Genomic DNA, 18,056 nt, shown 5'->3' with positions numbered 1-18,056 from the left:
CCATTTGATATATATTTATTGAATAAATGAAGAAATGACTGGACCATTCCATAACTGTATTCCAAAACACTTGCCACAAACAAAATTAAACTTTAGTTCCTTAGAATAAGGATAGGATGCTGACAATAGGTAATAAGGAGTATCTCTTAATGGGGCTCTGGTCTATGATAGAGATTATTGCTGCATATAAATAAACTCTAGAAGAGGAATATTCTAAGTAGCAATGTTTTAAAGCATTTTTATTATGCACTTTATTGAGTGTTGGAAGTCTCTGTCTTCTGATTTGAATATGCTCACTCTAGTCAGAAGGAAACATTTTTCATTATTTTGAGCCACACTATCTTTTCCTTCACTCCAAAATATTGCCTATTTCAATAGGATAGTGAGTCCTCATTCTGGCAGAATGTATTTTATTTTATTTAATGGATTTCTTGTTGTTTCAGTATAAAAGCATCTCTCGCATGTGTGCACCCATTTGTTTTCTGCTGCTGATTTGTTTTCTTGTGTCCCCAGTTATCCCATCACTGTGACTCCTGATCCTATCCTCTCAGCAGTGCAGTAGAGGAGAGAGGCAGCAAGGCTGTGCCCATGCTTACTAGTGTGGCAGAAATGGCTCTTCTTAATTGTCCCTTGAGGATCTGCCACTCAGTAATCCACAGACAGATCCCAGCCCCCATGGGCCTGAAAGTGTTGCAGCAAGTGAAGCGGCATAGGAAGAAAACAAGTCGGACAAAGATGTGCCAGTTAAAGGAGTGAACATTTTCCTTCTCAATAACCAGAAGAACAGAATGACCAGCTCCTGGAACCCGGGTATGCATTCCTGTCCCCAGGCCATACTGTGCTGTCCAGCTCCCTGGTTTCTGCTGCTCTCAGCCTAGGCCTTACACCAGGCAGTGCAGATGCTTCCCCCCAAAACCCATCACAACTCTATAGGTGTCCAGTGACTGGTGTTTTTCTAACATGTATTGCAACTATAGTAATTTCCAAAGAACTTAACTTCTTTTCTCCAACATCGTTTACTAAATCTCTTCTTACTCATGTATTTAAACAACTACAACAAAAAAAATATATAATAAGGCAACACAGGGTGACAATCTCTATTCCCTTCCTTCCTTCTCCCTTCTGTCTTTCCATGCTTTTCTTTCTCCAACCTTTCTCTCTTTACTTTAGATGATGCTATTGTTCTCCTTTGAGAAATTTGGTCCATATCTATGTATGTATTTTTTATTCAAAAAAGCTTCAACAGGGCTTCCCTGGTGGCACAGTGGTTGAGAGTCCGCCTGCCGATGGAGGGGACACGGGTTCGTGCCCTGGTCCGGGAAGATCCCACATGCCGCGGAGCGGCTGGGCCCGTGAGCCATGGCCGCTGAGCCCGCGCATCCGGAGCCTGTGCTCAGCAACAGGAGAGGCCACAACAGTGAGAGGCCCATGTACCGCAAAAAAAAAAAAAAAAAAAAAAAAGCTTCAACAGTACATTAACAAACATATAGCCACTAAAAATTATTCACAAAGTATTTAGTGCTGCTGTATAATCAAAGCTTGTTCCATCAATATCAATAAATCTAATATTTCATTGAACCGATGCTTATTCAAGCATTTACATTGAGAGAGAACAAAATTTTAGAAATATTGAGAAAATACTAATATGTATTAGCAAATTGTCACACCTCTTTCAGAAAGAAAAAAGATTTCGGGGGGGTATCGGGAAACTATTCTGATTTATCCTCAACACAGCTCATGAAAGGCCATGTTAAAAAATATTTAACCTAATTTTTTACTTATGATACTCATCACTCTGCTCTGGTTCTAAAGAATATTTGCTATAAAGTTCAGTTTCCAGAAAATAGAAGAAGCTTGTTGGTGCTGAACACAGATAATTCTAGGTGAAAAGACATCAATAGCTCTTACTCTACAAAACCAGGGGACATTTTATCCTCGACTCAATCTGAAATTCTGCCTTTGCTGCACACATCACTTCATTTTCCTGAGGTGTCAGTCACCCAGTATGTAGAATGGAAATCCAAGTCCATTCTTCAGAAGATTGTTGTGAGGAGTAAATTATTTATGCATATGGATACATGTGTGTAAGTAAAAGCCCTTTGACATCTGTATATAACAGAAGTCAAAACATTAAAGTGAAATTAACTAAAATTTTCCAGAAATAAAATTAGTTTTTTTGGCTGCACCACACAGCATACAAGATATCTTAGTACCCTGACCAGGGATTGAACCCATGTCCCCTGCAGTGGAAGCACGGAGTCTTAACCACTGGACCACCAGTGGTTTTAAAAATTTAAAAAATGGGAATCTTTTAAAAAAGGAATATTATATATTTAAAAATTCTTATCCTTTAGAAAGGAGATACTGTATATACTACACATTAAGCATTTGTATATCAATATTTTACAGCTCCAGTTAATTTTCAGATTATTAAAAACAATTTAAACATAGGAGACACAACTCCCTCTACCTATATAATTGCATACTTTATATGGTCTTCTCCAGCCTCATACTGACTTCTTTAAACTCTATTATCAAATTATTATTGTCTCAGTCTAATAGTTTTTAACAGTGTTTTAGCAGCTTACAGATGTAAAAAAATTTGAAGAACATCCTGTTCTAAGCCAAGGAATAACAGTACACAGCCAAGAAAGACACCACATTTTCTGAAAATGATTATAAACAATATCCTTCTTTTCCAGAAGAGTCATACACTGTTCAACTAACAGGTAGAATGTGATGGTTTTCAGATTGCAACTGCCTTAGCTGCAGAAGCAGCCTGCCACTTGATTATGTGTGAAGTATATGTAAAAAGAAAAGCAATATAATAAATACATTTCAAAACATTTCAATAAATATAAAATTATCAGACTGTGAAATTAATGACTTGGAGGCTGCTGAGGGAAAAATATCTAAAGGCTTTCTGAAGATATGGGTATTTATTGCATGCTGACAGCACACCTTGCATTTTACAGAAAACTGAATGCTCATATTTTTAGATAATTGGATTTATGATTAAATTAATTACTTGCTTATTTCTAAAATGATGTAATGCCTGCAGAAGGACTTAAAAATAATGGAACCCTGCTTGTGATATTTATAGCACATATTTCTTGCCAGCCCATGATGTCATGCAAGATTATAACTGATGTAGTCATGCTTTTTGTTCGGATAGTTTCAGTAAACCATCATTTTTATATGATAAATAAACTGAGAGTCCAACAGACTTTTTGTCCCACATTTCAGGAGTATGTGTATGTGTGGTTAGATATCTCTTGAAATTCAAGAAAATGCAGAAAGTTCTTGCTGATTCTAAACTATTTCCCCAATGGAACTGACACGGTACCAATACTACATAATTATTTTGCTTGAAATTACAAAATTGAGATGCTAATGGAAAATAGATATAGTAATAATAAGCAAATAACGCAATATGATTTCTTCATTTGCAATTCCAAAAATCATTGATTCAGTCAATGAATAAGGGAGGAGCTGCTTTGTCAAGCAAGATTTAAAACCCAAACATACATGTGGGATTCCACTCAACCTCTTTCTCATCAGTGTACTAATAAGAATCCATTTATGAGGGAGATCAAGATGACAGGGCAGGAGGATGCTGGGCTGACCTTCCACCATGAACACATCAAAATACACCTACACATGGAACAACTCTTGCTGAAAACAACCTGGAGACTGACAAGAAAGGCTCTTCCACAACCAAAACTTTAAAGAAAGATCCACATCAGGTAGGAAGGGAAATCAGGTAGGAAGGGAAAAGAAGTGATTTGGTCAGGGTCCAGGCCCCTAGCAGGGGACACAGAAGAGGAATGAGGATATCACAGGCTTGATGATCCTTCCCGGGGATCAAATCACATATGAGGCCCCCCAGCCATGGAGTCAGACCCTGGTGAGATGAGTCCCCTTAGCTGGTTTGAAAACCTGTGAGACTTACCAGAGGGCTATGAGAAACCAAGACTTTTCTTGTGAAGAGTGCTTGCAGATGTTTGCTTACTCCCAGGAGTGGTGCAGAGGCTGTAGATTGAAAATTGCCTGGAATTCTGACCAGTTTCCTGTGATCATCCCAGCACGCACCTCAGCCCATACCAGGCACTGGATCTAGCCCCTCTTGCACTGGTGCTGCTCTCCATTAGGGTGAAAGCTGCCATTGCCAAGGAGACTTTACACAATTAGAATGAAACCAGCTCAGATACAAACTTTAGGGCTTCTGTTCCAGCACCTTGGGCACCAACCCTGCCCTTGATAGGGAGCTGATTGCCACTGAGCACAGGAGAAACCCTAGCTTAAACCTGGCTCTTGTCCTAGCCACTCCATCTTCATCCCTACCTCCCTCCAAGGTGGTATTTGCCAGCACACTCCAAGGGAAAACATGACCCATGCTCACTTCAGATCCGTCTCTCCCACCAAAGCCACTGGATACATGCAGACTGCATAGGAATGCTCCCACACTAGGATAACCCTTCAAGACTGGGGTAGGTAACTGTTACACCTAATATTGTAGAGACAAAGAAAGTTAAACAAAATGAGAAGACTGTTTCAAATGAAAGAACAAAAAACGAAAAAAACCCTAATGAAATAGAAATAAATAATTTACCAGACAGAGTTCAAACAAGTAGTACTAAGAATGCTAACTGAACTTCGGGAAAGAATAGATGAACACAGTGAGAATTTTAATAAGAACTAGAAAATATAAAAACCAATTAAATCAGAAAAATATAACGGAACTGAAAAATACACTAGAAGGAACTAACAGCAGAATAAGTGATACAGAAGAATGCATAAGTGATCTGAAAAATAGAATAATGGATATCACCTAATCAGAAGAGCAAAAGAAAAACAAACTTTAAAAAAATGAGGATAGCTTAAAGGACCTTGGGGACAACATCAAGTGCACTAACATCTGTGTTATACGGATCCCATGAGGAGAAGAAAGAAAGGGGTAGAAAATGTATTTGATAAAATTATGGCTGAAAATTTCCTGAAGCTGAAGAAAGAAACAAATTTCTAGGTGCAGGAATCATAGAGAGTCCCAAACAAGATGAACCCAAAAAGACTCATAGTTAAAATGGCATAGTTAAAATGGCAAAAGTTAAAGATAAAATTTTAAAGGCAGCAAGAGAAAAACAAAGAGTCACTTACAAGTGAATTCCCATAAAGCTTCAGCTGATTTTTTCTGCAGAAATTTTGCAAGCCAGAAGGGAGTGTCATGATATATTTAAAGTGCTGAAATGAAAAACCTAAAACTTAGGAGTCTCTAACCAGTAAGGTTATCATTCAGAATGAAAGATGAGAAAGATAACTTCTCAGACAAGCAAAAACTAAAAGAGTTCATCAACCCTAAACTGATCTTACAAGAAGTGATAAAGGGTCACCTTTAGTTGGAAAAGAAAAGGCTACAACAAGAATTTATAGGAAAGGGAAAGTACCACTAGTAAAGGCAAATATATAATAAAGGCTGTGGATCAACAATTTAAATAAATTAGTATGAAGATTAAAAGACAGTAAATGTAAAATCAATATAACCACAATAAACACTTAAGGGCTAGGCATGATAATGTAAAATATAACATCAAAAACATAAAGTATGGGGGAGGAGAGTAAAAACTGTACCTCTTTCAGAATGTGTTTGAACTTAAATGACTACCAGTTTAAAACAAGTAGATATAGTTACAGGTCAACATATGTGAACTCCATGGTAACCACAAATCAAAAACATACAATAGATAAACAAAAACCAGAGAAAGGAACAAAAACATAACATAAAAGATAGTCATCAAACCACAGAGGAAGATCCTAAAAAAAGAACAGAGAATAACTACAGGACAAACTGAAACCAAATAAGCAAAGGCAATAAGTACATACTCAGTGATAATCACACTGAATGTCAACAAACTAAACACTCCACTCAAAAGGCATAGGGTAGCTGATTGGATAAAAAAACAAAACAATGTCCTGCCTGCTGTACACTGTGGGGTGTTGTTCCGAACCCTTTGTTTTAGATTTGTAAGATCCCTCTCTCCAAAAAATCATTGATGTCTCTGTCAAAAAAAAAAAAAAAAAAAAAAAAAAAAACAACAACAACAAAATGCTGCCTACAAAAGATTTACTTCAGAGCTAAAGACACACACGGACTGAAAGTAAGGGGATGGAAAAAGATATTCTATGAAAATGGAAATGAAAAAGGTTGGGATAGCAGTACTCATATCAAACAAAATAGACTTTAAACCAAAGTTACAAAATACAAAGAAGGGCATTATATAATGATAAAGGGGTCATCCAAGAACAGGATATAACATTTGTTAACATGTACGTACCTAATACAGGAGCACTTAAATATATGAATCAAATATTAATAGATAAAGGGAGAAATTGACAATAATACAAAAATAATAGGGTACTCTAATACCTCACTTACATCAAAGGACATATTACCCAGACAGAAAAACAATAAGGAAACAGTTGTTTTAAAAGACATATCAGACCAGTTGGAATTAATAGATATCTATAGGACATTCCATCCAAACCCAGCAGAATACACATACTTTTCAACTGCAGATGAAGCGCTCTCCAGGATAGATCACATTCTAGATCACAACACAAGTCTCAAGAAATTTAGGAGGATAGGAATTATATCAAGCATCTTTTCCAACCACAATGGTATGAAACTAGAAATCAATTACAGGAAGAAAAATGTGAAAAACACAAACGTGTGAAGCCTAAACAACATGTTACTAAAAATCTAATGGTTCAATGAATAAATCAAAGAAGAAATCAGAAAATACCTTGAGTCAAATAAAAACAAAAGCACAACTTTCCAAAATGTATGGCATGCAGCAAAAGCAGTTCTAAGAGGGAAGTTTGTAGCAATACAGGCCTACCTCAAGAAACAAGAAAAATCTCCATTAAACAACCTAACCTATCATCTAAAGGAATTAGAAAAAGAACAATCAGAGCCCAAAGTTGGTAGAAGGAAGGAAATAATAAACATCAGAAAGGAGATAAATAAAATTTAGACCAAAAAAAAAAAAAAAAAAAATAGAAATGATCAAAGAAACTAAGAGCTAGTTTTTGAAAAGATAATAAAATTGACAAACCTTTAGCCAGGCTTATGAAAAAAAAGAAAGAGAACACAAATAAGCAGAATAAGAAATGCAAGATGAAATATTACAACTGTTATCACAGAGATACCAAAAATAATAAGGAATACTGTGGCAAAAAATGGATATCCTAGAAAAAAAGGATAAATTCCTAGAAACATACAGTCTTCCAAGACCGAATCAGGAAGAAATAGATAATCTGAACAGATCAATCACAATAGTGAAATTGAATCAGTATACAAAAATCTCCCAGCAAACAAAAGTCCAGGACTAAATGGCTTCATAGAGGAATTCTACAAAATGTACAATGAAGACTTAATATCTATCCTTCTCAAATTATTCCAAACAATTGAAGAGTAGGGAACACCCCAAATTCACTCTATGAAGCCACAATTATTTTGATACAAAAACCAGACATAGGCACTACAAAAAAAAAGGAAAATTACAGACCAATATCTCTGATGAATATAGATGCAAAAATCCTCAACAAAATATTAGCAAATCAAATTCAACAACATATAAAAAGGATCATACATCATGATCAAGTGGAATTAATTCCAGAGATGTAAGGATGGTTTAATATCCACAAAACAATCAATATGACATACCATATTAACAAAACAATGGATAAAAATCACATGATCCTCTTGATAACTCTGAAAAGGCATTTGACAAAATTCAACATCCATTTGTGATAAAAGCTTTCATCAAAGTTGGTGTAGAGGGAACATATCTCAACATAATAAAGGCCATTTATGACAAAGCCACAGCTAACATCATACTCAATGGTGAAAAACTAAAGGTTTTCCTCTAAAATCAGGAAGAAGACAGGGATTTTCACTTTCACCATTTCTATTTAACATAGTTTTGGAAATCCTATCCAGAGCAATCATACAAGAAAAATAAAAGGCATCCAAATTGGAAGGGAAGAGTAATACTGTCACTATTAGCAGATGACCTGATACCTTATATAGAAAACCCTAAAGTCTCCACCAAAAAACTGTTAGAACTAATAAATGAATTCAGTAAAATTGAAGGATACAAAATTAACATACAAAAATCTGTTGCTTTTCTATACACCAATAATGAACTTTCAGAAAGAGAAAGCAGGAAAACAGTCTTGTTTAAAATCACACCAGAAATAATAAAATACCTTGGAATAAACTTAACCAAGGAGGTGAAAGACCTATACTCTGAAAACTATAAAACATTGTTGAAGGAAATTGAAGATGATACAAAGAAATGGAAATATATCCCATGTTTATGGTTTGGAAGAATTAACATTGTTAAAATGTCCACACTACCCAAAGCAATCAACAGATTTAATGCAATCCTATCTAAATACCCAGGACATTTTTCACAGATGTAGAACAAATAATCCTAAAATTGATATGGAATCACAAAAGACTGTGAAAGCAATCTTGATTAATAAAAAAAGAATAAAGCTGGACGTTTCACATTCCCTGTATTCAAACTATATGGCAATGCTGCAATAATCAAAACTATGTGTTATTGGGACAAAAACAGACACATAGATTAATGGAACAGAATAGAGAGCCCAGAAATAAGGCCACATATTTATGTTCAATTAATCTACTACAAAGGAGGCAAGAATAAACAATGGAGAAAAGACTGTCTCTTCAACAAGTGGTGCTGGGAAAATGGAACAGTCACATTCAAAACAATGAAATTAGAATATTCCCTCACACTATATGCAGAAATAAACTCGAAATGGTTTAAAGACCTAAAGTAGGACCTGAAAGCATAAAATTTCTAGAAGATCAGAGGTGAAATACTCTTTGACATAAATTGTAGCAGTGTTTTCTTGGATAAGTCTCTCAAGGCAAAAGAAATAAAAGCAAAAATAAACAAATTGGGCCTAATTAAACTTAAAAGCTCTTTCACTGCAAAGGAAACCTTCAACAAAAGAAAAGATTTCCTATAAAATGAGAGAAAATATTTGCAAATGATATGATATTATATACATATAATATACATGTATAATATAATATAATTATATATAATATAATATATATATTATATAATATATAGTACTCAGCAATTAAAAAAATGAAACTGTCATTTGAAAAAACACTAATGGACCTGGAGGGTATTATGCTTAATGAAATAAGTCAGAGAAAAATAAATACTATATGTTATCATTTACGTGTAGAATCTAAAAGATAAACAAGTGAAAATAACCATACCGAAATAGACTCACAAATATAGAGGATAAACCAGTGGTTACCATTGAGAAGACAGATGGGGTAGGGGATAAGAGGTACACACTGCTATGTATAAAATAAGATACAAGAGTATTGTACAGCACAGGGAATATAGCCAATACTTTATAATAACTTTAAATGGAGTGTAATCTATAAAAATATTGAATCACTACGTTGTACATCTGAAACTAATATAATATTTTAAATCAATGATGCTAAATAAAAAAGAATCAGTTTATTATTCAACTCCATAATTTATTCTACTTTGAATCCTCAGAATCTAGTGCTAGCTGTGGCAAAGAATTGCTGTGCAAAATATCACATAAATATTAAATGAAAAGTAAAACATAGCTGGTGAGTTTTAGTAAGACTTAGAGAAGGACAGTGGGGAGTGGAACTAATAATCCCTCTGTTGTCAATGATTTACATTATGGTTCATGTCGGAAGGAACTGAACAGAGCCAGGTGGATGAATAAGAAAACTGAAGGTAACAAGGTAACTTCAGACACATGGGAAAAATTAAGGAGCAATAACATGTAAATGTGCTAAAAACTTTACAAGTTCCCAATCTACATATTATCTCATTAGATCTTGCCAAATAGAATGAGTTCTGAGGATCATGGCGATTGCCCAAAGACACACAGCTGGTAACAGAGCCAGGTTTGAATTCTATTCCAGGCAGATTTAAATTCTTTATTTTCTACTGTTTAATTTTTTTTAAAGATACTTAGAATCTGTTCTTGCTCTAAATCATAAGAAATGATATTTTGTACACTCAATGATTAACATATCTTTCAAAACACTGTCAGTGTTTCCCAGAATATGGTCTAGGGGCCACCTACATTAACAGTATTTGGTGTGCTTGTTAATAAAGCAGATTTCTGACAACTCCCAAGAATAATTAGAGTCTCTAAGGGAATAGTCCAGGTGTCTACATTTTAACCAAGCTTCCTAGGTAATTTGTAGGCATACTAAAGTTCAAGAACTATTGCAGTTAATGTGTTAAGTGAAGGTTGGAATATTTCCACTACTCGCAAAGAACATGCAAATGTGTTCTGAATTCATTAGGCCACATCTTTAGCCAGTGCACTCTCCAAATCAAAAGATATGCAACACTTAATAACCTACCTCTTAAAATTATGTTTGCATCGTACCTTGTTGTGGCATTTGGTCTGGGTGAGAATTGAATATCCTCTCTGTCTACATTTGATTTACTTTACTTCTGATTTATCATAATGAACAAGGCATTTTGATATATTACTTTGACAAATACCTGGAAGTTTTCCTACTTTTAAATGAGACTCTCTTGTTGGACTATAATGACATGACTGAACGTTCTATTAACCTCTCTTGTTGCCTAACTGAAGTTCAAACTGATCTGAGATAGCTGGACTACTACAAAGAAACGTGCTCTGTGATACCTTCCCTGTGAATCATATCTAAAAATCCAAAGTAGGATTTAATAAGTCTTTGACAGCAGAAAAAATTCCCATGCCAGCAAGATAGAACTTTTGCTTTCCCACACATGCACAAAAGGACAAGACCTGTGAAGAAAAGGTGGCAGGTTGAAACCACTCACTCAATTTACACTGGGAGTTTTAAAGTCTTCCTGGACCCTAATCTCCCCTTTGTATGGCTTTATTCCTCTGTGGAAATGGCCATATCTAATAACAAGGCTTCATTGCTGCTGCCACTCTGCTTTTGAGGCTCCACTCTAAGTCCTTCTCCCTAAAGCAACTGCAAAGGCCCATGATGTGAGTGACTCCTCCTCACTGCACAGGTCTTTCTGTATGTCCTGCATATAAAAGAGCAGACCTTTGTTCTACCTCACCAATCTAAAGGTACATAGAATTTCATACTGTTTTATGACAAGTAACCCGTCCATGATTGCAGAATGAGGCTGATGATCTTGCAACTCCTATTAGCGGTTGTTCAGGTTAAGAGAGATACCACACGAAGGCACAGACCTTCGGAAAGAACAAGATGTAACCATTGACATTTTATTTTAAATAACAGGGAAGAGTCACTGACTCTTGTCGTTGTTTCAGTACTTAAACTCATGACTGATTTCTACCCAGATAATTTAGGCCCTTATTTCTAGAAACAGCATAAGAGAATCATTTTTTAACGTGCTTCAATTCAAATAATTCAATAAGTATTTATTTTTGAAACACATGTAAGATGTCTTTGAATGTTTGTGCAGTTTAATAGACCTTGTTTTTTATTGAATGCTGTTCAAAGACCGAGAAGTTTGTTTCATTTTCTTTTGAAGAGTATAAAATAATCATATAAAGGTAGCTGGATGGTAATTTTTAATTATTCATTCATTAATTCCATACATATTTGTGAAGTAGCTACCAAATTGAGACATTTCACAGCAGCAACATAAGTATTGTTAAATCAAAGATGTATATTCAGTGAGGGAATTTCTAGGTTATAAATACCTCAATAGAAAATTGTATTTTTCAATGCCCCATATTACCTGATGTGGTCTTACACATTGCAGATGCTCAATTTAACATCTGTTGAATAAATTTATTGAGCTATTACTACAAGTAAATCACTGGTGTACATTTGGCTCACAGAGCCAAGCAAGCAGGAGGACGTAGCAATAGTAAAAGCATAAAGTAGGAAAGTATATGTCAAATTCAGAGAACTCAGGTATTTAATATGGCCAGGGCCTATGCTCATGGGAGCATTTAAGAAAGATAAGTGGGGAGAAAATATCATCAAATTATAGGACCTTAAATGTCGTGTGTTGAACTTTTGGTTTCTTCCACAGGCAGTGAGTAAGTTTCCATTACTGAATTTTTCTGAAAGAAAATGTCATCATAATGTTTAATCCTAAGTGCTTTGGTTGAAGAACACTGTTCTTCAGGCTCCTTTTCAGCATTCCATGACCAGAGCAGATATTGATGAAACTCCCTAACTCCTGAATCCTTATGTCCTCACAGAATCAAGGTTTCGGATTTATAGTGACAACAAGGTCTAGGGCTGTACCCTTTTTATTCAAATTTGTATCAAAGATTAATTAAATTACCAGTAAGGCAAGAGTGGATATCCCTCCATTTATATGAAATTACAGAACAAAGATGTAGGTTATTAAAAAACTGAAATATAAAAGAGGGATCTATAACTTCTGAAAATAATTTTATTCTCTCTTAATGTAAGTAATGATTTCTTTGTATCAAACCCAAGTCTTATCAGTCAGCAAATACTGACTGGGTACCTAATATGGGAAAGTCCCTATACAAGCCCCAGATGCAAATAGAAGTAGAGGCAAGTTTTCAAACTTCAAAAGCTTTGAGTCTAGTTAAGCACAAGAATCAGTGCAATCTCAATGGATCTGCCTTTGATCCCTGCTACCAAGAGGAACTCTTGCCTATGCACTTGTTATTTTAATGAACATGTATCCAAATATCTGAAACCTAGTGAATAATGTAAAATAAATTTATCTTTAGAAAATTTAACTTACTTGTACTCTCTGCTTCAAAATTTATCAGTGATACACCATCACTTCAACAAATATCTATTGAGTATCTATTGTATGTGGTACACATTATACTATGTTACAGAAATAAAAAACTCAATTATAAGTTTTAGCTTAGTAGTTAAGATATCTACACTCTATTACCTCTCATTTTGTAAGCCAGGCTTTGCTCTAGAAGCTTAAGCATTAACTCAAGTAATCTTTCATGAACCAATAATGTAGCTACTACTATTGACCTCAGTTTATGGATGAGAAAACAAAAACCTCTCCTATTATCAAGACCCAGATCAAGATCATCTTTGTAAGAAAAACTGTCCTCTGACAATATCCTTCTGTGAGGTCCTATCCCTTGTCTAAAGTCTTGGAGCAGCTGTTTGACTCACTGATACCTTATTATTATGTGCTTGCTTGTCTTCCAAATGCAAGGCCACTTCCAAATGAATATAGGGACATTTGATTATTAAACATTTGAAGACAATTTAAGAGATTGAGAAAAAAAGTATTTTGGAGAAGTGGTTTCCTTGCCAAAATCTGCTATTTCTTTCTTTTTCTTTCTTTCTTTCTTTCTTTCTTTCTTTCTTTCTTTCTTTCTTTCTTTCTTTCTTTCGTTCTTTCTTTCTTTTTGGCTACATTGGATTTTCGTTGCTGTGCACAGGCTTTCTCTAGTTGCAGCGAGCGAAGGCTACTCTTCATTGCAGTGCATGGGCTTCTCATTGTGGTGGCTTCTCTTGTTGTGGAGCACGAGCTCTAGGCACACGGGTTTCAGTAGTCATGGCACACGGGCTCAGTAGTTGTGGCTCATGGGCTGTAGAGCACAGGCTCAGTAGTTGTGGTGCGCGGGCTTAGTTGCTCCGTGGCATGTGGGATCTTCCCAGACCAGGGGTCAAACCCGTGTCCCCCGCATTGACAGGCAGATTCTTAACCACTGTGCCACCAGGGAAGCCCCAAATCTGCTATTTCTGATAGGTCTTGATGGCTTATGAAGAAAATAAGTAGAGTAAAATATCTGACTATGAAACTGTCCTGGGAAATTTATACATATGGTCACAGTATTTTAGATTTTTGTATTATCAAAAGGCAATGAGATTGAGAGACAAGAGTGTGGATAAAGTCAGAACTCACTCATATAGCTAGTCCATTTTGGGCAAGTTATTCCAGCATATGTCAATTGTGAGAATTATTTGAAAAATGTACACATGACATTTGTGATAATTTCTCATTACCACAAACTAGATTAGAAGTTTGGGAACAGAACATACCTTATACATATATTTATATTCTTATTAAGGATTAAATACTTTGCATGGAAGGTGTGATTAATAAATATAAGTGTGTGCACTTGTGTGTGAGCATGTGTATGTGTGTTTAATGCCACAGAAGGTTTAGATGTCACAGAAGAAAGCTGATAACTAAAGAAAAACACCACAGTTGTGAATGGCTATGAAGCTGCTGTCATTTAGAACACTTAAAGCACAAGAATCACTGTTAAACAGTTAACGCTGACTTGAGGATAATTCCATTCATTTATCTAATTGGGAGGAACAAAATGATACCATTTCTCTTCCAAGAGCTAATGACTTCTCTAATGCAGTGCAGCTGCCAATACAATTTTCAATATAGGTAGGTAAAATCAGCAATTTACTTAGCAGTAGCAGTAGTAGAAGCAGTTATATAGGCAACTTTGTTTTAAAATATTTGTGTCTATCATGTACACTGGGCTAGATCCTAGAGATTTAATAGAGCCAAAATATGTGGCCCTTGGCTTCAAGTATGGACCAGTGAGAAATTAACACTGATTGGAAGTAGGAGGTGAGCAAAAGGAAAGAGTTCAGAGATGAGTCCTTATCTCTTGGCTTGCCCATGGGAGTGGAAGATGCTTCCATTTGGCAAAGGGGAGGTAGTGTTTTGGTGGGAAAGTGAATTGATGAAGAATTTACTTTTGAATGTGCTAGGTTTGAGTTTCCCATTAGACATCCAAGTGGTGATACTTAGTGAACACTTGAGTAAATGAGACCAGAATTTGGAGACAAGCTGGGGGAGAGAACAGGTATTTGGTAGGGATCTGCACAGAGATAATATTTTTGAAGTTCAGTAATAGGTAGAATCTCCTAATCAATTTGTTTTATACAGTGGAGAAATGAAAAGAAGATAAATTAAACAGCAGAAATATAAACCTGAGATTAATTTTTCACCCATCTTGGCCTGCTCACTGACTTAAAAATAAAATAAAAGAACAAAGCAGCTACAGCTGTATATTGGCAGGAATCTTGCAGCTCTTTGCACTCTTGCCAGAATTATTTACTTTCTTTATGATGTTAAAAGAAATATTTTGGCTTTTGTTCAAAATTTCTTGCTGAAAGCTCTATTTACAATAGCCAGGACATGGAAGCAACCTAAGTGTCCATCAACAGATGAATGGATAAAAAAGATGTAGCACATATATACAATGGAATATTACTCAGCCATAAAAAGAAACGAAATTATTTGTAGTGAGATGGATGGATCTAGAGTCTGTCATACAGAGTTAAGTAAGTCAGAAAGAGATAAACAAATACAATATGCTAACACATATATATGGAATCTAAAAAAAAAAAAAGGTTCTAAAGAACCTAGGGTCAGGACAGGAATAAAGATGCAGATGTAGAGAATGGACTTGAGGACACAGGGAGGGGGAAGGGTAAGCTGGGATGAAGTGAGAGAGTGGCATGGTCATATATACACTACCAAACATAAAATAGATAGCTAGTGGGAAGCAGCCGCATCACACAGGGACATCAGCTCCAGTCTTTGTGACCACCTAGAGGGGTGGGATAGGGAGGGTGGGAGGGAGGGAGACGCAAGAGGGAAGAGACATGGGGACATATATATATGTATAACTGATTAACTTTGTTATAAAGCAGAAACTAACACACCATTGTAAAGCAATTATACTCCAATAAAGATGCTTTTAAAAAAATTTCTTGCTGAACATTTTTAAAAATGATTTACAAAACAGTTTCTTGGGTGTTCTGAAGATTTAATAAATAACATTAGTGTAGTTTCAGTTTCTTAGAATAAAGATTTCACAAGTTTTAGAATGCAAAAATGTATCTGCTCTTTTGTGAACTAATTTTCAATGCATAATATAAGGTTTATCAGGGCTAGTCAAGGACTTTTAGTCTTAATTAACTATCAGTGTTGAATTCAATATGTCCATATCTCTGTCCGAAATCTTGAATTATCATTGACATTTAAGGGATTTTTGATTTCACTTGAAAATTAAATTCCTTACATGACTATCATATAACGATCTCTACAGTCAAGGTGAAAAGGAAGGTTTTGTAATTAATCCGGAAACTTCAGGCAAAGGCAATACTTTTACTTGAATTATCTAAGTGACCATTCATTCTTTATTTGTATTTGAACAATATCTGAAATCTTTAACAATAATAATAACCAGAATCTTTATGCTTAATTTTGTGTATCTTAATAAGTAATTTTTTCCAATCAATAAATGAATTATGTTTTCAACTCCATCATATTTTTCTTTATTCACCCTCCAGTTGTTTTCATTTTTGTTACATTTGTTTTGATTGATGTCTTGAATTTCTGGGAAAGGGTATTTGTAATGATTTGTATTCTTCTGAACCAAACCTCTCAGCCTTCTAGCAGAAACAAAAAAGTACCATATAAAGTACCTTTATATTTCTTTTAAAATACATTATATAATGAGATGTTGGCAAGTTGCCTCACAGACAGCTCAGCTAAAAAGTTACAAAATATCAGATTGCAAATCTCTTGCCCTTGGAGAAATGAACTTCCATTTAAGAAACTATAAGTAGGGGGGGACCTTGAAGATGGCAGAAGAGTAAGACGCGGAGATCGCCTTCCTCCCCACGGATACACCAGAAATACATCTACACGTGGAACAACTCCTACAGAACACCTACTGAAGGCTGGCAGAAGACCTCAGACCTCCCAAAAGGCAAGAAACTCCCCACGTACCTGGGTAGGGCAGAAGAAAAAAAAGAAAAAACAGAGACAAAAGAATAAGGACGGCACCTGCACCAGTGGGAGGGAGCTGTGAAGGAGGAAAAGTTTCCACACACTAGGAAGCCCCTTCGCGGGCGGAGACTGCGGGAGGTGGAGGGGGGAGCTTTGGGACCGCGGAGGAGTGCACAGCGACTGAAGTGTGAGCTTTGACAGGGCGAGAGAGAGTCGTGGACATATACACACTAACAAACGTAGTAAGGTAGATAGCTAGTGGGAAGCAGCTGCATGGCACAGGGATATTAGCTCGGTGCTTTGTGACAGCCTGGAGGGGTGGGATAGGGAGGGTGGGAGGGAGGGAGACACAAGAGGGAAGACATATAGGAACATATGTATATGTATAACTGATTCACTTTGTTATAAAGCAGAAACTAACACACCATTGTAAAGCATTTATACCCCAATAAAGATGTTAAAAAACAAAAAAAGGAAAGAAACTATAAGTATGCAGTTGTTGCATAAGTTATGTCACAAAAATGATTAGCATTTCCATCAATGGACAGTCAATATCTCAACTAAATCAGGTGTTATTCCTGATATACACAAGAAGGTTGGTCAGTTATTATAGGCATTCATCCTCAGGGCTTCCTTAAAAATGCCAATAGTAATGATTATTTTGTTATGGTTCTATTGTCTCTTCTGTTGGTCTGTTTTCTTTTATGGAGGATACCCTTTTGTGTTCTGCAATTAATATTTTTATGTGAGTAGGAGTCAATAATATAGTCTTTCACAGTAAAAATTCTTAGTTGGTAAACAATGTTTTTTTGAGAATGAGAAGCTCCCCTGACCCTTCTGGAGTGTATGTAATCATATAGATTTTGAACCTCAACAATGTTTTGTTGAGAATGAGAAGCTCCCCTGACCCTTCTGGAGTGTATATAGATTTTGAACCTGAATCATATAGATTTTGAATCTATAATCATATAGATTTTGAACCTGAGGTAAGTTCAGCTACACTGTAATTATGTTCTTTCTCTCACCTTCTGCTAAATACTTCTAATCTATACATCCTTCACCCTCAGACAGGCCTGATGCAAAGATGCAACCTCTCAGTGGTAGAACTTTGTTTAACCTCATTAGCCAGCTGGTTATTTGGCCAGTGTTAAGCTGTGGAAGGAAGATAAACTTTTGAGATATGGCTATGGTATGGAGGAGTTCAATTTATTCTTTTGTTGAACAAATATTTTAGTAAATTTT

General features: G+C 35.7%; 1 protein-coding gene across 1 annotated transcript in view; it reads right to left on the bottom strand.

The window, feature by feature from the left end:
• Positions 1–18,056, bottom strand: part of CNTN1 (contactin 1) — a 257,042-nt gene that overhangs the window by 160,570 nt on the left and 78,416 nt on the right. The gene's annotated exons all lie outside the window — the stretch shown is intronic.

This window comes from Neophocaena asiaeorientalis, unplaced genomic scaffold, assembly GCF_003031525.2.
Source record: "Neophocaena asiaeorientalis asiaeorientalis breed wild unplaced genomic scaffold, Neophocaena_asiaeorientalis_V1.1 scaffold340, whole genome shotgun sequence".
Lineage (NCBI taxonomy): Eukaryota > Metazoa > Chordata > Mammalia > Artiodactyla > Phocoenidae > Neophocaena > Neophocaena asiaeorientalis.
The sequence above is the reverse complement of the archived record's forward strand: the minus strand, read 5'-3'. Positions and strand labels throughout refer to the sequence as shown.